General features: G+C 39.1%; 1 pseudogene; it reads left to right on the forward strand.

Moving 5' to 3' along the window:
• The window catches only part of LOC148164765 (adenosine 5'-monophosphoramidase HINT1 pseudogene), a 49956-nt pseudogene extending 24212 nt beyond the window's left edge, over positions 1 to 25744 (forward strand).
• The last annotated feature ends 1246 nt before the right edge of the window (positions 25745 to 26990 follow it).

Genomic DNA, 26990 nt, shown 5'->3' on the forward strand with positions numbered 1-26990 from the left:
ATGTATAGGAGTCAGTCAGCTGGTTTTTAGGTTTTTCCCGGAGGAAGTTACTCCATATGTAGCTGTGGATTTGGTGTGTCTGTGGGAGGAGGTGAGTTCAGGATCTCATGTTGGCCACCTTGAACCAGAATTCCCCTATAATTCTGAGAAATCAATTTCCAGTTTCTTAAGCTCAACTTATACCCTTTCCTAAAACAGATTTGCCTAATCAGGCACCTGTTTCACCAATAGCCCCTTTCTTACTTTACCAAAAATGAGCCATGACCTGATTCCCCACCTCCAGCGTCAAAACTGTCAGGGTATAAAAAAAAAGGTGAAAGTACCTCCTTTCATAACTACTCAAGACACTATAAGTTAGGACTCCAGTCATTCCTTCTCTTTGACGTACTTCTGTTAAGAATGAAGGCGGGCATTAAAAATAAAAATAAATGAGTCCCTGTTTAAATGTTCTAAATGCAGATATACAATAAAAGGGCTGATAGTAAAAATAAAAATGAAATAAAGTGGGAGCAATGATAATTTTTATTTAATGACTTCACTTTGTCTATCCCCTATTATCAAAGAATTCATTATTCATGAGGTAGAATCTGTTGAGAGCAAGGCAAAGAGAGCATCTGTGGGAAATATACCAAAAATGTTCCCTTTTTTATGTATTTAAATGTAAGCACTTCTTTTCAGCTATTCTCAATGCTCATCCCTAAGATATGTTATTAGCTGGGGGAAAAAAAGCAACTTCCATCAGCCAAAAAGAAAAAAAAGAAAAAAAAGTACCTTCCATCAGCCAAAATAGTATGAGTTAGTGCTGTAGATCTTTTAAATGTTACTGGGATGTTTTCTGTGATTTCTACCTTTTTAAGGTACATTAGCTAAAACCCACAGATAAACTTCTGTATGGTTTCTTTTAGGATTTGGTTTGTGTTAGTATTAAATAAGGCAGTTAAATCTATTTTATTTAGTCGTACCTTAAAATATTCTAATCTTTATCTTATGAAAAGTTTAGTATTTCCACCCATTAATAAAATATAAAATTATGCCAGCTGCCAGACTGATTGATTTGCAGAAGTTGATATAGTTTTCTCTTTTGTTTCATGTGTAAGAACTTTGATCTTATCAAACTTTTTTAGGGTCAAACAAAAATTATGGTGTTATTTATGTTTATACCTGAACATTATTGAAATATACCTAAAAGCCAGACACCAAAATTCAACACATCCACCACATATGCACATGCACACATACTTACTCAAGAAGTGCCATGAGTTTGATGATAATCTCTACTTTTGGTAACTCATTTTACTTATACATTACACTACTTTATTACAAATTAAGTAATGAGAAACTATATATTGAATTATTTTGTTTGTATATGTTATTACAAACAGGATAAATTATATCTATTAAATTAACAATATTTAAATATGGATTCAACTGTTTTATTCATCACTTTTATATTATGCATTCCATAATTTCTTTCTTCATAGTTTCTAGTATATAATTCAAAATCTACTTATGGGCACATTTATTTAGTTTAAAAATGAAGTCAGAGAGATTTGCAATTCTAGAAAATGATGGAGTAGGGCACACTTCTCTAGATTCTTCCTACTAAATACAGCTAAAAACTCTGGACATCATATAAAACACAAGAAGACTCTGAAAGTTGGAGAGAAGATGATATTCTAGTGAAGGACCTTGGGACCACTGGAACAATGAGTTCCCTGGTTTTTCTGTTTGCCCTGAATACTCTGGATTGGGCACTAAAGAAGCCAAAACACCAACAGGCACAGGAAAAAAAAAAATCTCATTCTAGACAAAGATCAAAAAAGGGCTGCCTATCGAGAGAAAAAATGTAGGCAACAACTGCCCTACTTCAACTACCATGGGAAAAAAATGAGGCCATGCTCCTGCTCTCACTCCCACCAGCAAAGGCCATATAGAGAGCTTAGAGTTCCATCTCATCAGGCCATAACAAGGTGTGCTTTCCTATGACAAGGGTGGTGTCAGAGAAGGCCAAGTATAGAGCCAGGATTTCACTACCACCAGTGGTAAGGAGAGCTCCCTCTTCCATGGTGTCAATGAAGTCCACATGGGGAGACTAAATGTTGACTCCTGCCCAACAGGGAGGCACCCTTTCCCAGAATCTTAATGGAACCTGGACACCTACCCCACCTGAGAACAACTGAGTGATGTCCACCTTTCCCTACCAGTATGGTGTCAGAGGAGATCCGCTAAAACAAAACATTTAAATAAAATCCAGGGTCTCATTACACAACACTCGAAATGTTCAGTATATAATAAAAAATCACTAATCACACGAAGAACCAAAAAAAAAAAAAAAAAATCTTAACTGAGTTAAAATAATCAATATACCCCAACAACAAGAAAACACAGGTGGTAGAATTATCTGATGACTCCAAAAAAAAAATTAACAATATATTTTCCCCATCCTTTCTGAGTCTGTATTGGATTTGGGTAAACAGAGTGCCTATAAATTTTTAAATAATAGTACAATTGCCATTTGGTAAGTCTGATAGAGTCTTTTTGGTACACTGTGCTCTTCCGAAATTGGAAACTCAAGGTGAGGAAGACAAGGGAAAATTGTAAAAAATTCCAAATTTAAAGAGCTTAATCCTATATATTTAAACTGGATGATAGTGTGTATTAAATCATTATGATATTTGAATCCCATTGGATACATTTAAAATAGAGTACCTAGCTCCATGGCTTAGCTGGTTAAAGTGCCTGTCTAGTAAAATAGTGATGTAGGGTGCCTAAATGGCTCAGTCGGTTAAGCATCTGCCTTTGGCTCAGGTCATGATCCCAGGGTCCTGGGATCCAGTCCCGTAGCTGTCTCCCTGCTCAGCAGGGAGTCTGCTGCTCCCTCTGCCCCTCCCTCCACTTGTGCTCCCTCTCTCAAAAATAAATAAATTTTTTTTAAAGTTTAGTGATGTAGCAGTTTCATATTTAAATTTAAGTATTTATAAAGTACCAGATATAACATCCTTTGCAGTTATTTAAACTTATGATGAAAAATCTTTGAGATCAATTTGGGAAAATGTGTGGGAGGTCAATTAAACAAAGAAAATGCTTGAAGACCATATACATAAGCCTAGTATCTATCAGAATCGTCCTTCTTTCCCAGACTACTCTGGGTGCTGACCATCTATCACCACCACATGACTATGTAGCCACACACATTGGACTTCTAGGATTCAACATCTCTCCTATTTTCACTTCTGTCATAGTCGCTACTGGACTCTTCCTATTGCCACTCTCGGAGTCAGGGGTTCTCGGTATGGAGACAAAAGACTTTCATTGTCATCTAAACAAAGAGTAAATGCGGGGCGCCTGGGTGGCTCAGTCAGTTGAGTGTCTACCTCTTGATTTCAGTTCAGGTGGTGATTTCTGGATTATGAGATGGAGGCCCCCGCAACCCACCAGCACCAGGCACCAGCTCACTGGGAGTCTGCCTCTCTCCCTTTTCCTCTCCTTCTATCCCTCTACCCACTCACGCTTGCTTGTGCACTCTTGCTCGCTCGCTCGCTCTCTCAAACAAACAAACAAACGAATAAATAAATGGGAGGGGTTAGTCAAGGAGGTCTTATGCCTGGAGCACATTTGACCTAGGACTAGTTCTGACCCATTTGATCTTTTTAATGGTGATTTTTTTCAGCTCTTGATCTCCTTTACAAATTTTAAGAAATAGTTATAAAAAGGGGCACCTGGGTGGCTCAGTCAGTTAAGTGTCTGCCTTTGGCTCAGGTCATGGTCTCAGGGTCCTGGGATTGAGCCCTGCATCGGGCTCCTTGCTCAGCAGGAAGCCTGCTTCTCCCTCTCCCACTCCCCCTGCTTGTGTTCCCCTCTCACTGTTTCTCTCTGTCAAATAAATAAATAAAATCTTTAAAAAAAGTTATAAAAAATCTTCTATACACCAGACATGGTACTTCATGAAGGAAGATTTTACACACACACTCACACACACACACACACACACACTGCTTGGCTTTCAAGAAGCTTACAACTAATAGATTTCAATAGATTTCAAACAAATAAATGAAATACTGAAGGAAAGCTGCAGTAATAGAATATACAGAAACACTATATTTTATCAAATCTAAGATACCATGGATTATAAAATTTACTATTATTTTATGTACTATTAAGGAAAACTACTACCACTCAAATTGTGACACAATGCTTTATCACTTAGAATCTTTATTTTATACTTACTGAAAGAACTTTTAAAACTTGTTTAGTTGTAGAGCTTTATCATATTGCATATACATTAAAAGGAAAATATAAGTGAAATAAATTAAGGCGTTCCTGAATCTTCTTCCAATTCAAAGTTTATCTTTTAGTATCACTTTTTGAGTCAGATTTTTTAATGTCTGTGTCCTTCAACACAGTATTGGATTTTCTTTCAAGCTGCGGATACTCTCTTTGCAAGTATCTGCAGGTTTTGATGATGACCCTTTCTAGACCTTAAAGAGAAGTTGTCAACAAAAGATTTCAAACAATTAAGACTCATGATCCTTCTTTGAAAGCCTTCCTAAAATAGTCCATCGACAACGGGGGTTTGCAGTTGTTCGGTCATGATTCCAGAAACAATAACTAACTCTGAGTACGTGCACAAATCAACAAGCATGTGATGACTGCTGCCTGACTACCAGTGATCGCAAGAGACACCAGCAATGAGAAAGGCGTAGGGGGCAAATAGTATGTTTTAGATTTGATTTAATAGGAGAGTATGAATGAAGAAGGACTAATTTTCTCTAAGATGGTCTAGGATAACCTGAACATGTTTTTGTTTTTTGTTTTCTTGCTAGGTAGGTCTCCATCAAGCAAGTAAAGGGAAGGGGAGGAGAAAACATGGAGACATGAAGCAACAGGGCACACTGGGGTATAAATTAGTTGATGAGCTTAAAATGAGCCTGGAAATCACAAAGACCCTAGATCTCAAAAGAAGAAGCTTAAGTTCTTGGAAAAGATGGCAGAGTAGGAGGATCCTAAACTCACCTCATCCCATGGACACACCTAGACAACAGCCACATCAGAGTAACTAACCTAGAAAATCACCCAAAGACTGGCAGGACAGACTCTCCACAGTTAATCATAGAGAGGAAGCCACACTGAAAAGGGTAGGAAGGGCTGAGACAGGAATAGGAGCCAAACCCCTGGTGAGACTAACCACAATGGGAGGGATACCACGAGCACAGAGAAGGGAGAGGAGCAGACTCCATGCCAGCCACCCTAGACACAGGACCTGCATTGAGAAGATGAGTCCCCATAACATTTGGCTTTGAAAACCAGAGGGGCTTAACTATGCAAGTTTTTACATTCAGCAAGGGCTTAACTCTGGGTACTTTAAAAATTAGTGCACTTAGCTCTGGGAGAGCTAGAAGGATGAGAAACTGAGTCTTTGCCCTTAAACAGACAACACACACAGAAATAACCCTGCTGAGATACAGCATAGAAGCAGCAGTTTAAAAAGTGCCTGGGGTATATATGGAGATTCATTTCCTAATTTCAGAACATGTGCTGGAGGGGCAGAGATCTTTAGATTTCTTCAAGAAAATGTGGCAGGTGCCACATTCCCACCACCACTACCATCCTAGATAAGCAGACACTTGTGAGAACACTTTCCAACTATCTTGATAATACAGCCTACCCAGTCCCCATATTCTTCTGCAGATCTGCCCCATTAACCCACCCCATGCAACAGGCATCTCTCCAAAGCTGCTCCTGACCTGACACACCTCACAATCAGCCCCAGCAGGGACCAGTGCCACTCTGGAGTGACTCCTGCCCTGGAGAGAAGGGAAAATAACCACACACACCAGTTTGGCTGTAGCCCCAGCACACAGATGAGACAGACATGGGATCTGACTGAGGGCCCACCCACAAACAAAAACCTCTCAGTGGGTAGCACAGGGAGAGAACCCTATAGTTTGGGGTGACTGAAGCCCCAACACATGGATTAGGGACTGGCATCTGGTCTGACTGCTGGCCGCGCCCACCAACAAAATCCTCTCAGGAGACAAGGCAGGGAGAGCACCCTGCTGGTTGGTGCTACTGCAGCCTCAGCAAATGGGCTGAGGGCAGGCATTTGTCTGACTGCTGACATGGCCCAGCTATAAGCCCGTGGCAGCTCCAGACTGACCCATTAACAGCATAGGAACCAAACCCTGCCAACAACTGGAAAAGTAGGCCATTGCAGCTGACTGGAATACAGGCAACCATAGCTCAGGCACAACTGGAGGGTTCATGCAACCCACATAGAGATACCCCTAAAGCACCCAGTTCTGGTGAACAGGGACAACATTGGTGCTACAGAACACCACAGGACTCTTCTATACAAGGCCACTACTTCAAGATAAGGAGGTGGAGCTGAATTTCCTAATAAAAAGGAAAAAAAAAAAATAGAAAGATAGACAAATATGAGGAGACAGAGAAGTATGTCCCAAATGAAAGAACAGGACAAAATAACAGCAAAAGAACTAAATGAAATGGAGATAAGAAATATGCTTGAGGGCGCCTGGGTGGCTCAGTTGGTTAAGCGACTGCCTTCGGCTCAGGTCATGATCCTGGAGTCCCGGGATCGAGTCCCACATCGGGCTTCCTGCTCAGCGGGGAGTCTGCTTCTCCCTCTGACCCTCTTCCCTCTCGTGCTTTCTATATCTCATTGCCTCTCTCTCTCAAATAAATAAATAAAATCTTTAAAAAAAAAAAAGAAATATGCTTGATAGAGAATTCAAAGTAATGGTCATAAAGATACTCACTGGACTTGAAAAAAGAGTGAAGGACATCAGTGAGACCTTTAACAAAGAGATTGAAAATATAAAAAAGAACCACTCAGAGATGAAGAACTCAATAACTGAAATAAAAAATATACTAGAGGGTATCAACAGCATATTAGAGGAGGCAGAAGAACAGATCAATGACCTGGAAGACAAGGTAATGAAAAGGGCTAAAATTAACAAGTCAGGAAGCAACAGATGTTATCAAGGATGTGGAGAAAGGGGAACCCTCCTACACTGTTGGTAGGAATGCAAGCTGATTCAGCCTCTCTGAAAAACAGTATGGAGGTTCCTCAGAAAGTTGAAAATAGAGCTACCCTATGACTTCTCAATTGCACTATTGGGTATTTAGCCCAAAGATACAAATGTAGGGATCCAAAGGGGCACCTACACCCCAATGTTTATGGCAGCAATGTCCACAATAGCCAAACTATGGAAAGAGCCCAGATGTCCATCAACAGATGAATATATATATATATATACACACACACATATATATATACACACATATATACACACACACACACATGCACACACACTGCAATACTACTCAGTCATAAAAAAAAAAAATCCTAAAAAACAAAAGTCCAGTACCAGAGGCACCTGGGTGGCGGCATATAACTCTTTATTTCAGCTCAGGTCATGAGATCAGGGTCATGAGATTGAGCCCCGGGGTCAGGCTCCACACTCCACTCAGAGTCTGCTTGAGGTTCTCTCTTTCCCTCTGCTCCTCCTCCTGCTTGCACCAAATAAATAAATAAATAAATAAAATCTTTTTAAAAAGGACAAGACAAGGATGCCCACTCTTGCCACTCTTGCCACTCTTGCCACTTTTATTTAACATAGTACTGAAGGTCCTAGCCACAGCAATCAGATAAGAAAAAGAAAGAAAAGTCATCCAAACTGATAAGAGTAAAATTGTTACTATTTGCATATGGCATGATGCTATATACAGAAAACTCTAAAACTGCACCAAAAAACTAATAGAACTGACAAATGAATTCAGTAAAGTTGCAGGATACAAAATTAATATACAGAAATATGTTGCATTTCTATATACTAATAACAAAGTAGCAAGAGGGAAATTAAGAAAACAATCTCATTTACAGTTGCACGCAAAACAATAAAATACCTAGAGACAAATTTAACCAAGGGTGTGAAAGATCTGTACTCTGAAAACTATAAAATACCGATGAGAGAAATTAAAGATGATACAAATGGAATGATATTCCATGCTCATGGATTGGAATAGCTAATATTGTTAAAATGTCCATACTACCTAAAGTAATTTACAGATTTAATACAATCCCTAATAAAATACCAACATTTTTCATAGAAATAGAAAAATGAATCCTAAAATTTGTATGGAACCACAAAAGACCCCAAATAGCTAAAGAAATCTTGAGAAAAAAGAACAGAGCAAGGAGGCATTACAATCCCAGATTTCAAGATATACTACAAAGTTACTATAATCAAAACAATATGGTTCTGCTACACAAATGGACACATAGATCAATGGAACTGAATAGAGTGCAGAAATAAACCCACACTTTTCGGTTCAATTAATCTATGACAAAGAAGGCAAGAATACCCAATGGAGAAAAGAGAGTCTCTTCAACAAATGATGTTGGGAAACTGGACAGCTGCATGCAGAACAATGAAACTGGACCACTTTCTCACACCATACACAAAAGTAAAGTCAGACTGGATTTAAAGGCCCAAATGTGAGACCCGAAACCATAAAATTCCTAGAAGACGACACAGGCAGCAATTTCTTTGACATGGGCCATAAAAACAGTCTTCTAGATATGTCTCCTCTGGCAAGGGAAACAAAAACAAAATTAAACTATTAGGACAACACCCCATATCAAAAGCTTTCACACAGCAAAGGAAAACATCAACAAAACAAAAAGGCAACCTACTGAATGGGAAAAGATATTTGCAAATGATATATCTAGTAAGGGGTTAACATCCAAAATATATGAAGAATTTATATAACTCAACACACAAAAAAAATGTGTGTTGTTAAAAAATGAGAAGACCTAAATAGACATTTTTCCAAAGAATACATATGATGGCTAACAGATGGATAAAAAACATGTTCAACATCACTCATCATCGGGGAAATGCAAATCAAAACCACAATGAAATATCACCTCAAACAAGAATGACTACTATTAAAAAAGACAAGAAGTAACAAATGTTGGCAAAGATGTGGAGAAAAGGGAACTCTTGTGCACTGTTGGTGGGAATGCAAACTGGTGCAGCCACTGTGGAAAACAGTATGGAGGTTCCTTAAAAAATTAAAAACAGAATTACCATATTATCCAGTAATTCAACTACTGGGTATTTACCCAAAGAAAAAATACTATCTTGAAAGATACATGTAGTCATATGTTTATGGCAGAATTATTTATAATAGCCAAGATATAGAAGCATTCCAAGTGTCCATCAATAGATGAATGGATAAAGAAGAGATGGTATGTGTGGAAATATATAGATAGAGATATAGTTATAGATGATATATAGATATAACTCAGCCATAAAAAAAGAATGAAATCATGTCATTTGCAACAACATGGATGGACCTAGAAGGCATAATGCTAACTGAAATAAGTCAGACTTATTTATAAGGTAAATACCATGATTTCACTCATATATGAAGTTAAGAAAGAAAACAAATGAACAAAGAAAAAAGAAAAAAACCACTGAAGTAGCAAACTGGTGGTTGCCAGAGGGAAGGTGGGTTGGGGGGGGGTGGGTGAACTAGATAAAAGGGACTGAAAGTACACTTATCTTGATGAGTACTGATAAAATGTAAAGAACTGTTGAATTTTTATATTGTACACTTGAAACTAATAGAACACTCTATGTTAATTATATTTGAATTAAAAAAAATAAGCTTAGACTTTGTTGTGCAAACTCTATGAATAACTAACATTTTAAAGCAGAGTTACACTGATTTAAAAAACAAAACACTCCAGTCCCTAGGCGGCTGCACAGGAGGGACGCCAAAGTAGCAGATGAGATCATCAAGGTTCAGGCCACCCGGCCTGATAGCCACACAATCTTCAGGAAGACCGTTTGTAAGGAAATCCCAGCCAAAATCATTTTTGAGGGTAACGAGTGCCTTGCTTTCCATGACATTTGCCCTCAAGCACCAACACATTTTCTGGTGATACCCAAGGAACATATATCCCAGATTTCTGTAGCAGAAGGTGATGATGAAAGTCTTCGTGGCATTTAATCATTGTTAGCACAAAATGCGCTGCTGATTGGGACTGAAGAAGGGTTATCGAATGGCAGTGAATGAAGGTTCAGATGGGGGACTGTCTGTCCATCATGTTCATCTCCATCAGCAGATGAGTGAGTTGGCTTCCTGGTTAAGCATGTTTTAGGGGTAATTTTCCCTTCTCTAGACAATGATCAATATTTGCAAGTTCCAATATGTTAACCAGTATACTTATTATTGCCTGTGTGTGGGGAGATTGAGGAAATAATTTTAAAAACCCAGACATAATAAAAGACAATGTTGTTGCATGGTTAAAAAAAGAAAAGACTCCAGTTGCCCAGTAGAGAAGTTTAAGTGGTATATTGCTAGAGAGTAAGGAAAACAGGAAAGAAAGCTTCTGGCAGCAAGAGACCAAAGGTGATAGATGGGTGCTAAGACAACTGCAGGCCTCTGAGCAGTCCTATACAAAACCAAACAAGCGTCTACAGCATCCACATCCATGATGCCATGAAAACCAAGCTCCAGTGCAGTTCTGAATAGATGGAAGTTGTAGAGAGAATCTGATGCTGGAGTGAATCTCCAGTGGTGGTCCTTTGCCTTCAACGTCTCACATCTCATCTAGATCTATTGGGAGAAAAATACTGCTGAAGCTCACACCCCCAATTCAACCCAAGCAGTATTGCGCCTCTACAACCAAACAAAGAGCTTTATAGGTACTCTCTAGTGGAGGGCTAGCAATAGGAACTCAATAAAGCTTTCGTTCTTCAGAAAATATAGTAGGGACTCAATAAACATTTGCCGACAGTAAGAGAGAGAGGACAGAGGCGCAGAAGGGATGGAGGGAGGGAGGGAGGGAGGAAAAGAGAAAGAGAACTTTAAAAAAAAATCAACACTTCAAAGAGGAAATGCTTTTGTACTTTGAAAATTTAAAGGGTTTTAACAGACGATACAGTAAGATATCTGAAGAGTTTCTTCCCACAGGGAGAAGTTCTGCTAAATTTCTCCATGCTTCCTCCTATATCTTTACCCATCTCTGTTCACTCACATGAGGATTAGAATTAAGAGTTACTCTATTCTCTCCCCTGCTTCCAAGACTACCATTTTATATAAGTTAAAGCTTTTTGTATCATTCCATATGTCCCCGAGGCTCCATTCAGTTTTTTCATCATTTCTATTACTGATTGAATAATTTTTATTAATCTACCTTCAAACTTACTGAGTTTCCTCTATTATCTGTATCCTGCTATTAAGTTCATTCAGTATTTTTCTAAATTTCAGATATTGTATTTTTCAATTCTAGAATACACAAATGATTCTTCAAGATGTCAGCTGAGATTTCCTGTATTTTCATTCATTGCAAACATATTATTCTTTATGTTCTTAAGCATGGTTAATAGTTGCTTTAAAATCTTTGCTAATTCTAACATCTTGCTCACCTCAGAGTTTGTCTTTTCTCTTGAGAATGGGTCATATTTTCCTGATTCTTTGAATTTCAAGTTACTTGGGACTATATCCTGAACTGTTTTAGACACAATTCTTTTATAGTCCTGTGAAGAGTGTAGATTTTCTATTTAAGCAAGCAATTATTTGGTTGCACTCAAACCAAAAACACGGGCTCCTGGGCAACACCTTATAGGTTAGTTAGTTTCTTTAACTCTTAGCTGGAGTCTGCCCCATGCGTGCCTGGTTTGACAGCCAGAGGTTTAGGCAGAGTTTCTAATAGAACTTGGGATTTCCCTTTCACTTGCCAGTAACTTTGGTTGTCCCCAACACTGTCCTCTGGTTCTTTAGGACAAAAAAATTGAGAATTTTCTTTCAGAATTTTAGTGATTGTTGGTGCCAACTTTGGCCTGCCCACAAACTAAATACTATTGAAAAATGGGTAATTCATCCATGCAGTGCCCTTTCTTAAAGTGTCAACTCCCCTCGAGAATCTGCCTGCTTTTGTTCACTCTCTGGTGCCTTTAAGTTATTGGTTTTTCTGTTTTGTCCAGAACTTAGTTACCAGCAGGAGGGTGAGGCTCAGTAGGAGCTACTCAGCCATTCTGGAAGAAGTCTGATTACGACCAATTCTATTATTATTTTATTTTAGTCATCTCCACATCCAATGTGGGGCTCAAACTCATGACCCTGAGATCAAGAGTCACCTGCTCTTCTGACTGAACCAGACAGGCACCCCTGACTAATTCTAATTATGATTTATAATTACTGAGCCTTTACTTTGTGCAGGAACTGTGCTTTATAGATCTCATTTAATCCTATAAGAATCCCAGAAGGGAAAGAAGTGTCACTGTTTACATTTTACAGATAAGGAAATGGAAGATGAGAAAGGCAGAGGTCATACTCCAGTAACAGAATCAAACTCAAGTGTTTTGGAGACCAAAGTCCATACTCTTACTGCTTTAAGAAAGAAAATCAGCTCTTGCTACCAAAAGGTGCCCTGAGGCACCAAAGACTGCCTTAGGCAGATTTCTTAATCAGAAGCCAACTATAAACTAGATGATTGCAGGTGCTTAGAAATTCATCTTTTTACTCATTTAAAGCAGTGTTTCCCCATCGTGGCTTCTCAGAAGGATCACCTGAGGGGAATCTCTGGCTACAGATCACAGATTTTGTGAATCAGTTTCCAGGGGCAGGGGCTGAAATCCAAATACTTAACAGACATTGCAGATAATTCAATGTTCTTCCCAGTCTGAAAACACTTACTTAGAGAAAGGAGCACCTGGTACTGAACACTTTATTCCCAAATCTGTGTTACCTGGTGTAAATAATGAGAGTCATAAGAAATGCTAATTATCAGGGCGCCTGGGTGGCTCAGTCCTTAGGTGTCTGCCTTAGGCTCGGGTCATGATCCCAGGGTCGTGGGATCGAGCCCCGCGTCAGGCTCCCTGCTCCGCCAGAAGCCTGCTTCTTCCTCTCCCTCTCCCCCTGCTTGTGTTCCCTCTCTCACTGTGTCTCTCTCTCTGTCAAATAAATAAATAAAATCTTTTAAAAAAAAATGTTAATTATCCCTTAGGGCTGACCTCAGGTCTGGCAGGCTCTTTTCTAAGTAGTTTACATATAGTATGTCCTTTAATCCTCCCACCAGACCTAGAAGTCATTGCAGGTTTTTATGAGGAAACTGAGGCACCCACTTACCCACAGTCATACCAATGAGCGGAGGACCAGTAGGCTGTTTGATTCTAAACCACCCTTCGTCACTGCATTATTCCATTTCCACGTGTTCCGTCTATCCAGTCTGCCACCATCACTCCTGAAAAGAAGTTTGGGTAAATATGTGGCACAATACATGTTTCCCAAGTACCCAAAAACAACGTTCCCAGCCTGCAAACAGTCCTTCTTCCTGTCAGAACCCACTAAAGTGTTGGGTTGTACTTGGGGAAGTTCCGTTTGATTACTTTCAGCAGGAAGGTGAAAAAGAGTAGGAAAGAAACTAGAGAGGTCAGCCAATTGATCTACAGCATGCACCAATTTCGACACATTTACTCTAGAAGTCTCTGTGCTAGGTACCAGCGTATAAACCAGATGAGTCCACTGTCTAAGGAAGGAGGAAGACAATAAATAAGAAACCCAACTATTGCAAACTGACCTATTGATCATATGCAGAATCCTTGGGGTCTTTTATAGATTATGGTAGCCACCAAAGAAGTTTGAAGTGGGTACTGTAGGCTATTTCCTTACAACAGTTTATGCTAAGAGCAAGTCTCAAACCAAGAGATGTCTTTTTATTTTTATTTTTTTATTTCTTGAGAGAGAGAGACAGAACGAGCAGGGGAGGGGCAGAGGGAGAGGGAAAGAGAATCTCAAGCAGACTCCATGCTAAGCATAGAACCTGACGTGGGGCTTGATCTCACCACCCTAAGAACATGACCTGAGCTGAAACCAAGAGTCAGACGCTTAACCGACTTAACCACCCAGGTGCCCCACCAATAGATGTTTACTAACTAAAATTTTATTAGCAAAGCAAGTATCAAAAAACAATTCATATGACTTCTGTAGACTGGAGAAGGCCTCTACTCTCTTTCCTTTAGGATGGTTTAACCATTAACTTTGCATGAAAAGCTCATTCTAGTTTAATGGCAGGTTTCCAGAGGCAGGATACTGTCACCCCAACATCCTGAAGGAATCTAGATTTCATTCTACAAAATCAGACCTTTTTAAGTGCAAACCCTAAGGGTACAGTCAAAAGCTTGCTGGATTCTTATACCCTATTCATGCTTTTTACATTCAATGTATATTAAATGCCTTAATTTCATAACTAACAGCTCATTTCTATTCCCCACATTAAGAACAGGCTACATTTTACGTAAATCGAAACCTGTTTCTGACATCAAATATGCTGATTAAAACAATCTGTTGTTGCTAGAGATGTGGATAACAGGAGGGCCTGTGATAGCTCCCTCTGGAGTCTAATCCTTTCCGATGGAATGTTATCTGACCCTCTGCAGTACCTAATTCGCACACTAGCTGACCACCTTTTGACCTTGCTTTCTACCTCAATCCCTGGGTACTGGTTTAACCCGAGGTTTGCATTTTATCATATCATATGGTAATCTTAAAGAACTTTAAAGATAATTACAGACACCATAACAACAACAAATAGGAAAATAGAAACCATGGTAAATACCATAAAAGAAGCCCCTTACAGGGTATTTTGACAGAATTGGAAGGCAAACCAGTTCGCCTCACCAGGGCCCCATGGCTGGATGAGGGGAGGGGGATTTGAGAGTCAGGGATCAGCTCTCGTTTCCTTCTCCTAGCCTTACTGCTTCAGTTGTTCAGAAGTACAAGTAGTGGGGCAGCACAGAGAATATTCGGTGGGGGGGAGGGGAATAGGAATCATGAAAAGTCAGAGGGGACAGATAATGTTGGTGCCAGGGATCAGCAGGGAAGCTTCCTGAAAACGTCAGGAAATCAGGAAGCTCTGACTCCTACCTTCCCCAGACCAGCAGAGCGTATGGAGCAGTCTCAGCGGTCCTGAGACACAGGGACTCCTCAGAGCGCAGGCGGTTCCACACACCAAGAACCCTGCTTCCTCCCACTAACCAGCTCCCACCTGCCTTGTCACTGCCTCTGCCCCCAGTTCTCCTCACCGCTCCCTCCTGCTCCAGTTTGATGGAACGCTTCTCTGGAGAAGCAATACCTGGCTGTTCCTACCCTCCAACACCAATTTCCTCCACTTCCGACTTCCTAAAGGAGGACAACTAGTGGATTCTGTTCATTTGTATATTTCTACTGGTGTGTTTTCTTTGTTGTTACAATAAAGAATATTTTGCATGTTCATTATACGAAGAAATCAAGCAATATGTAAAAGAATAAGGAATAAAGCAATAATCACCTTAAATCCTACAACTCAAAGAGAACTATTGTTAGCAAACTAACTTTTAATTATCTTGCTACATATAAATACTCAAATTTTTATTTTACATAAACAAGACCTTATTAAACATGTTAGTTTTATCATAGCTGTATTGCTTTTTTGTTAACATATTTGGCTTCCACACTTACACATTCTAATATAATCATACATAAATAATGTACACATATGTGGAAGAGTTGTCATTGTTCTCAATAAAAACACTATAAATTCTTCCCTTCATCTTTTATCACTTAACAATGCATTGTGGAAATTCCTTCAAGCCAGTGGTTTTAAATTTCATTCTTGGGATGCCTGGGTGGCTCAGTCGGTTAAGCGTCTGCCTTCAACTCAGGTCACAATCTCAGGGTCCTGGGATGTAGCCCTGGACATGTAGGCATGTCAGTGGGGAGTCTGCTTCTCCCTCTCCCTGTGATCTCTCTTGCTCTCACTCTCTGAAATAAATAAAATCTTAAAAAAAAATTCATTCTCTTTAAGGGTAGCCTAATATTCCACGGTATCAATCACCAGAATTTAACCATCCCTTAATGATGGACATTTTTACATTGTTTCTAGGTTTGCTTGATGGTGTTTGTTTTTGTTTTGGGCCCTACAAATAATGTATGCTTATCCTTTTACGAATGTCCTTTATGTACTGGCACTTTTATTTATTTTTTGGCCCTTTTATTTTTTGACTATGAAGGAAAAAAATCTATAGGCAATTGGGGATTGTTCTAAAATTTTTCAGTAGTACAAATAAGACTGCAATAAACATTCCAGATTATATCTTTGATTGTTAGGTTAAAGTCCTAAAAGTTAAATAGATAAATTAATGAAGTAGAACATTTTTAAGATTCTTAATGCACACGGCCAACTTTTTCTCCAGAAAGATTGCGGTTGTAGCCTTTTCAGTCTTTCTAGAAGAGTGTGAGAGGCTTTCTTTGAGAATACCCTCCCTACCACAGACTATTCTTATACTTATTTCTTCATTAACTCTACATCATAAGAGCACCTTTAATCACATCCATCACTCTGTGTCCATCTCTCTTGCTGGATCCTAAAAATCTTCACATTGTGTTGGTGGTGTACTTTTTTTTTAGGGTGGCACTCTGTGGAGTATCTTCAATAACTTTTGAGCAAAAGGAATTTCCTTTTATGTTGGGGGTAATTTTCGCTATTACTGATTACAAGCTACATACCCGAATACAACCACTAACTTTATCTTCCGAGGTAGACAGAGCTTATCCCTTGGGGTTTATATAATGGATATAAAGTATATGGATGGGGCTGTCTTCTTGACAAAAGACAGACAATATTCATCTGGAAGAGGCTTAAAGTCCTCATTTCTTCAAGACACTTGCTTCTCAGAAATATCTGGAAACCCAGTGTCCATGGAAATTTGTTTATCAATGATTCTCAAACCTAATGTCCATCAGAATCACCTGAAAGGTTTGTTAAAAGACCTTTGGCTGAGCCCCAACCCCAGAGTTTCTGATTCAGTGTGTCTGGGGCAGGATTGGAGAATTTGCATTTCTAACAAGTTTTTAGGTGATGCTAATGATGTTGGTCCATTGGCAACACTTGAAAACTGCTGTTCTATCCTTACCCTCCCCCACCTGCTCTGGTAATAGAGCCTCACTATGCAGTTCTATTACTTCTTTATAAACTATCCCTCTTTTTATTCTGTCCTCTACAACAGTAAAGAACAGCTGGTCAGCACCTTCCTCATTATAACCTTTCATATCCTTGAAGAAAAATATTAGGTTTTCCTCATTCTCCCTTTCACCTGAGTCCTGATTCCCTCAGCTTTTCCTTATAATTGTATATCCAAGCAGCTCATCATTTTTATTACTCTTCCCTGAAGCCCATTTTGAATTTCCACCCTACCCCCACCCACTCCTGTCCCAATCTCGGTTAATAAGAAGATATGAGGGGAAGGGAATGTGCTAACATAAACCTTGAATTCATAACTTTTCGGGCTGTTCCTACCACGGTCTCTGGCCATGATATTTAAGAAGCTTCATAGAAATTGATTTTTTTTCTTCAGTCTTTTATTTCAAAGATTATAGGATTCCACAAATGGATAGAAAATATTGGTCACTTTCTTCATATTTTCAAACATATTTGGCTGCATCTTTTGATAACAAATACCCCTTCATTTAGTCCACAAATATTTTTTGAACACTTAGAACATGCCAGTCACTGCAAATACTACATCAAGTGGATTAACTTGGGGTCAGGACAGCTTGTTTAGGCAGGTCCTAAACAGCCTGAGAATATGAGAAATGTTTTCAACAACCCCTACCTACAGTATGGCTGAAAGATAGTGTTTATCAACCCAAAATTAGTTTAGCCTCTTCCAAATCCACTGTGCATATAGAAACGGGCCTAGATTATAGTCTACATTATCTACAAGGAACGAATAGTATCTTCTATAATTCAAGTTGGTATACTATTAAAAATAATCATTTGTCTTTGGGGTGTGTTCTGAAACATGCATATTCCATTCAATGCTGCCATGGATAGGACTGATTCATCAAAAAAAAAAAAAAAAAATCTGAAACTATCTTAGTCCTAAATGGTAGGAGAGAGGGAGCTCTGTGAGGTCTCTTTTGTAAGAACATTAATTCCATTCATGAGGGCTCCACCATCATGATTTAAGCAACTTGGAAAGGCCCCACATCCTAATACCGATACACTGGAATGGGCATTAGAATTTCAACATATGGATTTGGCAGTGAGAAAGAAGAGGGGGCAGATGACAAAAATGTTCTGCTTATAGCAGAAATTTTTTTTTTCCTATGGTTACTAGATGATTTTCCCCATGCCCTGAGCACTATTCCGTATTCTGAGGCTGCAAAAATTTGCAGGGTAAATTGCATTATGTGTTCTTGGTGCTATGCATTCTTGGCACCATGCTTGTGGTTTTAGGACACCAGATCATTAAGTGAGTCTGGTAATACTCTTCTAAGGTTACCCTGTGTGGTTGTGCTCTGCATATGAATGGTCTAATCCTTTTTCTGGTTTCTGCTGAATGAGTTTTGATTCCTAAGGCCCAACAAAATGTATGTAAATAATGGTGCTGAACCTATCTCAAAGAAGCAACAATAAAACTACCCTATGAAATGGGAAAAAGCAAGTTTTATGATAGCTCAAGTCTCTTTCAAGGAAATGACCATAGAAAAAGGAAGAAAAATCTGTAGGCAATGGGAGCTTGGTGGAAAGGCTTTGACCTAACAATAGATATCAGACTTCACTGTAGTTGATGCCAGTCTGTGGCTTCCAAGAATTTGAAGAAAATGAGGATTGATTTCCAGTGTGCAAGACCAGGGCCCTATTTCCTTAAGGGGCTGTGCTAATCCTATGCTTTCTGATATCAGTTCCATTCTTTCCAGGAACACATGGACCACATCCCCTAGAGAAGAAAGGCAAGAAGTGAGCTCAGAGGCAAGCATTTGAACTTTCCACCCTCCAAATGAATTTTGAAACTCCATGTGAAAATTCTAAATAAAGTACTAATGTATTAAATCCAACAGTACATTAAAATAATAATCCACCATCCCCAAGCATATTTTTACAGGAAATTTGTTAGTGTACCATTTAAAAAGTCAAAATAAGTAGGAAATACTGTAGGATAATAGTACATTCTGAAAAGATATTTGATAAAAATTTACTCCCATTCTTAGTTTTAAGGTCTCTAAAAATTCGGAACAGAAGACTATTTTCCTTCCTGTAATGATGAATTCTGGTCGCAAACCAAAAGGTAATATAGTCAATGGTAAAATACTGTAAGCATTTCTAGTAAAATCTGAATAAAACAAGAATGTCTACTACAAAATTATTACACAGAATGCATTACTTCATTCAAATATATGTATTAAACCTATACATATTTCCAGGCACTTGGGGATATAAAGATGAACAAAATATCCTATTGTATTGAAAGTTCTCACCAAATTAAAAGATATAAAGACACAGCTATTGGAAACAAGAAAGAAAATTGTTTCTGTGATGGAATTTCAATCTCAAATGGAACCAGAGGTTATAAAATTTAAAAACCTCATGTACTTGTTGCCCTCAGGAAAACAAAACTTAAGGACTGAAACACAGATTTCCTTTAAATACCTGATTTACAGAAAACTGATAATATTGGAATTTTCTTAAAAATACTAAGAGAGTTGGTCAGGGGTTGCCTTATATAAACCTTGGGAAGGTTTACTCATGGTTTCCAGAGGCATGAACAAGAAACAATGCAGGTCTGACTGGTCTCGCCAAATAAGCCGAACTGAGCTTTGTGTGAGTGGATTGGTTTTGTCTGCTCGGGGAGTTTTCAAAGCTCCACTCGTTTTTGATCTTAACAGACTCTAACTCAACTCTCTCCTCTTTACATTCCCAACCGTTAAATACTGCCCACCCCAAACCCTCCACACAGTTGCTGGTAGCTTGTGGCGCTTTGCATGTTCCAAATTGCAGTTCCTTTGCTATTCCCGAATAAACTCATTTTTTTGACAATTTCAAGCTCGTCTCAGTTTACCCCTTTATTCAGGTTGACATTACTGACAGACCATGAACATTAATATCAATAGTAATTTACGTAAACAACATCAGATAATAAGCTGAATGACCTAGAATTAATAAGTGAGATAAAAAACATAAATGTCTCCAAATTAACATTGGGAGAAAATATTATTCATAAAGTAATAAAAAGATAAAATAGCTAGGCATCTTACCAAGGAATATGCAACACCAGAATGAAGGTGAAGGATACCAGAATAAGCCAGCCCAAAATATGCCTCTTTGGCATACACATTATTTTGAGATAAAGACCAGTGAGAGCTTGCAAAGGTAGGAAAAGCTATTTGCCTCTCCCCTAACTGCCTAAAAATAGAACATAAAGGTCCCCTTTTATAAGGAAAATTTTCATTTGTGGAAGTACCCCTGCCTGGAAGACAGCTAGTCCTGAGATGATTCTTACCACCTGAGAGAGCCTCTTGTGTGCGTAAGACAAGCCTTATTTACCACCCATTTCCTCCCTTCCCCTTCCTGTAACTTGCCTCCTTGACCTTTGTTTAGCATGGGCTGGCACCAAAGCTCCAATCATCAGACCACCTCTTTGAGTCTCATTTCTTCATAAAATCCCAATCATCAGTTATTGTAAGTAACTAAGATTGTTTTTTCTCTTGTTAATGTCTTTATTAGTGTGATTCTCAGGCCCCAGCCACTGAACCTAGGAGGGTAGAGGAAGAGTTCTTTTTTTTTTTTTTTTTTACCTCCTCTAAAAGGAAAGTATAGGGGTGCCCAGGCGGCTCAGTGGGTTCACTGTCTGTCTTCCACTCAGGTCATGGTCCTGGAGTCCTGGGATCAAGCCCTGCACTGGGATCCCTGCTCTTTGGGAAGCCTGCTTCTCCCTCTCCCTTTGCTCCCTTGCTCGTTCTCTCTTTCTCTCTCTGTCTTTTTCTCTATCTCAAATAAATAAATAAAATCTTTAAAAAAAGAAAAAGGAAAATACAGTTTACAGAAAGACCCCAAAGAAAATATCAATAAATGGAGAGTCATACTAACTAAACAGAATACAATCTCAATTTCTTCCAAAATAACATATAGCTTAAATACAATTTCAATTAAAATTGCAATGAATTTTTTTTACCTTGACAGAAGTGATTCTAAATTTAATCTGAAAAAAATAAAAGGCAAGACTAGCCAAGAAAATCTTGAAACACATGAATGTTAAAGGAAGTCTTTCTTTAGCAGATATGTAAATTCTTCAGGGCCATAGCGGTAATTTTTAAAGTGTCTGATTCTGAAAAAAGACTCAGGCAGAGCAATACAAACACAAATTTATCGGATAAGGAAGACAGTCAAATGATTTGGGGAAAATTGACAATTTAGAATTCATTTAGAAACTACAGGTGAATTTTAAAAGTTAAACATAAAAATAAGTTCCTCAAAAAGTTGAAATAGAATTACCCTAAGACCCAGAAACTACACTCTTAGGTATACATCCAAAAATATTAAAAACAGATATTCAAACAAATACTGGTACACGAATGTTCATAACAGTGCAATTCACAATAGCCAAAAGTGTCTCATCATATAAGTGTCTTATCAATAACCCAAATGTCTTATCAGTGGATGAATGGATAAACAAAATTTGGTGTATCATATAATCATATAAAGGATTGAAGTGGTTATACATTCTCCAAGGTGGATGAATTTCAAAAAACATTATATTAAGTCAGAGAAGCCAGCCAGAAAAAAGGTCACATATTGTGTGGTTCCATTTATGCAAAATATCCAGAATAAGTAAATCCACAGCCACTGAAAGCAGATCCGTGGTTGCCAGGGGCTGGGGGAGTAGGAAGTGGGGAGTGATTGCTTAATGGTTTTGGAGTCTGCTTTGGGTGTGATGAAATGTTTGAAACTAGATGTGATGGTTATACAACATTGCGACTATACTAAATGTCACTTAAAAATTGGTCATTTAATTATGTGAATTTCACCTCAATAAAAATGTAAATGAGTAGAATTAACAGAAAAAAATGTGGGTGTACATTCTCTAAAATCTGAATTTGGAAGAGTTTTCTAGATATAAAATGGTGAAACAAACAAGAGGAAAAGATAAATACACTTGGATGAAAATTAAAATGTTAGTGAGTCAAACTTAATAATAAAATTGTACTATATAGATAGGTTTCTCAAGGAATACAAGTCATTAGGTCTCCAAACCTGCCCTTCCCCATTCATCTCTTCCCTGCTCCTCTAACAACTGCTAGAAAAATTCAGCACCTTTTGTTAGTCTGATCTACAGCACCAGCTGAAAGAATATCAGACAGATGCATGAAAATGCTGTTTCACACCTTGCCAACAGCATAGAATAAGCTTTAGTATAGGGTTTATGAAGACCCTATTTATGCCCACAAAGTATTGAATTTAAAAAGGAGCAGATCGCAGCAAGATTTGCCATAAGTCTCAGTCTGGTTAATCTATAAACAGATTTTATTAGATATTTATTTAGATGCTCTGTACAGATTGCTTTAATTTTGAAATTAAGTTTCCAGGTTGGCAGTGGAATTTTAAATACTTGAATTCTAGAAAGGCAGCAGCTTTTAACCTTTGCAGTTCTCTTTTGAAAGCTAATTAGGAAATTAAATCCAAAAGGACTGAATCCATAAAATGTTGGCTTTGTAATGCTGATGGAAAAATTTAAGTCACCTGTTATTTCGGTGTCATCTCCTGATTAGTCATTGGAATGAGATATTCAAAGAATTTTTTAAAGATTTGAAAAAATAACTTAGGAGCTCCACAACCTTTGTTAATATTAGAAACTTTATTGCTTAGAAAATTAAATCTGAACAGAGCAGTATTTTAGATTTTCTTATCACTCCTGGATAAAGGTTTTCTTAATTTATTATGCCCTTGATCAGTCGGTAAACTTTGGGGATAGTTTATAGTGGTGTTGTCAGCTGGAGCTCCAGAGCCTGCCCATTATCTCTGTAGGTGCCCTGGCGCCCTGTGGGTACTCCCCACAAACAGCGGGGGTCCACTGGGGTTGGGGAGAAACACTAAAGCTTTTTCTACCTCCAAAGGCATTTCCAGCCCATGAACACTTGAAATGCTCAGCGGCATTCACAATTCCCCTTTCCTTCAGCTGAAGGTTCTGTTTAGAGCTGTGACCCTCCACCTCTTCAAATGAGTTGAAAATACCTCCCAACAGACGTAATTTTTTTCTCTTTTGTCTTGAATATGCCCACAATCCTATGAAATCCTACCAATATTCATGGAGATCCAGGTGTGTGTGCCTCAGGTATGTGCTTCCTAGGACTCACCTGTCAGCATGTCCATCTGAAATTCCTTCTCTCAGATAGCAAGTATGTGAAGCCTATCTCTGGTTAACTTAAGCCTCAGACCCAGATTTTTTTTCTTTTTCCTTCAGCAAATGTTTTTAAGCACCTACCTTCTTCTATCTGACACTTTCCTAGGTACAGATGAGAAAACAGAGTCAAGTCCTCAAATGTTCAGGAGAGGCAGAAGTGTAAATTGGTAACTTGAATACTATGTCAGATTCCAAGAGAGAAGCCCCAAAAGGGAAGAGTAGGCCTACAAAGAGGGTGGGCATAGTTCTGCCTCGTGGTATGGGAGTCAGGGATGAAGTGGACCTTGAAAGGTAAAAGATGTATTTGTAGAGTGGAAGAAAAGAAAGCATTCCTGACTGGTAGCTAGTCTCCAAAGATGGTCACACTCAGTTCCTTCAACTCCTTCTCTCCTTGTATATGCCTCATGTACATGCACGATGTTCCTCACATCAAGAACTAGAGCTAATTCTCCTACCTTTTGAATATGGGCTGACCATAGTGACTCCTTTTTTTTTTTTTTTTTAAGATTTTATTTATTTGACAGAGAAAGACACAGTGAGAGAGGGAACACAAGCAGGGGGAGTGGGAGAGGGAGAAGCAGGCTTCCCGTGGAGCAGGGAGCCAAATGCGGGGCTCCATCCCAGGACCCTGGGATCATGACCTGAGCCAAAGGCAGATGCTTAATGACTGAGCCACCCAGGCGCCCCATTAGTGACTCCTTCTAATCAGTAAAATGTGGCAGAAGAATATTGTGTGACTTCTATAGAAGGTAGGAAAGGACCATACCACTTGGACCTAGTCTGTTTGGGATGCTTCTTCTTGAAACCTAGGCACCATGTTGTGAGGAAGCCCAGACCACAAAGAGGGACCTGGGTGGAGAGGAGCCCAGGATGGCCAGTGTTCAGTCCTGGCCAAGTTCCCAGACCACAGGCATTATTAATTGCTAAACTTATAAAGGAGGGAACCTTTGAGATGACTCTAGCACCAGCCACCATCTGACCACAAACTCATGCGAGAACACCAATTAGAATCACCAAGCTGAGCCCAATCAACCTCTACCACCATGAAAGGTAATAATAGTAAATGATTGTTGTTGCTTTAAGCACTAACGTTTTGCAGTGGTTTCCTATGTAGCAATAGAAAACTAGAACACAGACAATGGAGGAAACCTAAGTAATGGCACAGGGGACACTAAACAACAGCCTGACTTTGAGCATCACTGGTTCACAGAGACTGATGAAAGAGGAAACGAGGAGAACATGGAATAAAGCTGCAGGATCTGGACACTTGTTGATGCCCATCAAGCGGGAAGGACTCTAACATATGGGCAATGGAGAAGCCATTAACCTCTTGGTTGAGGGGCGAGAGGTTAATATCAGATATGGGGAAGACTTTCTAGCAGCAGTGTGCAGAAGGGTTGGGAAGATAGAGACTACTACATTCATCCCAGAAAGAGAAGATGGTGGCCCTGAAGTAAGGCGAGACAAAAGGAGATGGAGGGGAGAGGGCAGATTTAAACATGCTCAGAAAGATAATCTATAGGATTTGGAGATTGTCTGGATTTGAGATTGAGGGGAGGAGAAATTAAAACTCATTCATTTATTAAATTCTAATTGAGAGCCTGCTAAGTACCACGCGTGCTTCTGTGCCCTGACGATAAAGCAGTGAATAAGACATTTGGGGCCCTCATGAGCTTCTATCTAGTGAGGAAGAAAAACAAATGGGTGTAAGTGAGTTTCAAACTTCATTTCCAGTTAATGCTTTTCTTATTAATTTGTGTTCTCATTTATCGTGATGTATATAGGAGAAATGGACAATTTTCCAGAAAGTAAAATGCACTCCTTAATTTAATATTCTAATGGTGATCCATGAGGCAGATTATCAGGATGCTTGGGGCAGTTCAAGACCTATTTTTTGATACTGTTAGATTCCACATGGAAATCCAGACACATGGGGGTCAAAGGAGTACCCTGGGCTGTTTACTGTGGTCTTTGGTCCCAGGTACCAGTGACACATAGCAAAGGGAAGGGAGCATGAAGGGTATACTTTAGCCAGGAAGGAAGTGATTTTCATTCATTTTTCTACGATCTTGCACATATTTGTTAATTCAGTAAATATCCATCTGCTGTGCATATTGCAGGGAAAAAAGAGAGAACCCCTTAGTTCACGGGGCTTATATTGCATTTAGGGCGACCGATAATTAAACTGGTAAAGAAACAACATAGTATCAGTGTATTAGCTTCCTTTTGCTGTCATAACAAAATACCATAAGCTTAGTGGCTTAGAACACAAAACATCTATTACAGTTCTGGAGTTCAGAGGTCTGAAAATTGATCTCAAGGGTCAAAATCAAAGTGCTGGCAAGATTATATTCCTTATGAGAATCTGTTTCCTTGCCTTTCCAGCTTCTCAGGATCCTCTTCATTCCTCGGCTTACAGCCGACACCCTTTCCATGGTGTCGTCACTCTGTCGTCTTCTTCCCTTGTCCTATCTCCTTCTCTGGCCTGATCCTCCCGCCTCCTTTTTATACGGATTCTTATCCCACCCAGATTATCCAAGATGATTTCTTCATCTCCATATTCTTACCTTAATCACATCTGCAAAGTCCCTTTCACCATGTGAGGTAACAAATCTATTGACAGGTTCTGGGGATTAGGATGTGGACATATCTGGGGACTATTATTCAGCCAACCACACTCAAGTACTGATTACTATGAAGACAAAAAAAGCAAGAAGCAGATAGAAAGTGTGACTGGGCAGAAAAGAATGAAAAATTGGGTAAAATAGGGGGTCTGATTATGTAAAGACTAGGAATTTTATTTCCATTGTGATGGGAAAACTGAAGGATTGGCCAGGTGTGGGATGATGGGTCTTAGAGTTTTGAAGATTCATTTGATGCTGTGTGGAGACCATCAAGGAATTTTATTCCAAAGAGGAACAGAGAAAAGGGACTAATGGGCAATGTGTGGTCAAGGAGGGTGTTTTTGTTGCTGTTTTGATTTTTTTTTTTTTAATTGGAGATACTTTAGCAAGTCTGTGTGTTGAAGGGAATAGTGTAGTAAAGAGGGGAAATGGGTGATACAGGAAGAAAAAGGGTTAAAGCAGAGGCAAAGTCCCTGACTGGGCAAGAGGACAGTAGGATCCAGTATACAAGTCTAGGAGTTAGTCTCATAGGAACATAGACCCTTCTTTCCTTGTCAACAAGGAGGGGAGGGAAGAACAAGGGGGAAGGGGCAGATGCAGAGAGACCAGTACGTTGTACCTACTTTCCTGGTGGAATAAAATGCACAGGCATTGCTAAGTGTGAGTGTGTGTGGGGGGGGCAGTGATTACAAGAAAGAAAAGTAATGATGAAATATTTATCCAAGAAGTGAGAGAATGCATTGACTCTGAAAATGTCCTGGGCAATAAAGAAAGCCCTTCGAGGATGGTAGTCATTTGTTTAGAGCCAGCAGGGTGTACGTTTTTTCTCAGCCATGATCAGCTGCTTCGGAAAAGTAATGGAGAATGTGTGGTAAGTTGGATTTAATCAGGGTTAGGGTTTCAAATGATGTGAACACAATGGAGAGGGAAGGGAACGGATTTGAGGGTGATACAAGGGAGCATGTAAGTATGGACTGTGGCGTCTAAGTTGGATAAAGAAGGGAAGTGAGGGCACGGGGCAGTGAAGGGCAGTAGAAAGAGTTAGGTCAAGGGATAGAAAGTCCTGGGGGGTAAAAAAAAAAAAAAATTATTGGTATGGGGGTATTAAAGT

The sequence above is a fragment of the Eumetopias jubatus genome, unplaced genomic scaffold, assembly GCF_037043125.1.
Source record: "Eumetopias jubatus isolate StellerSeaLion01/CBP00866 unplaced genomic scaffold, mEumJub1_p1.0 scaffold_3, whole genome shotgun sequence".
Lineage (NCBI taxonomy): Eukaryota > Metazoa > Chordata > Mammalia > Carnivora > Otariidae > Eumetopias > Eumetopias jubatus.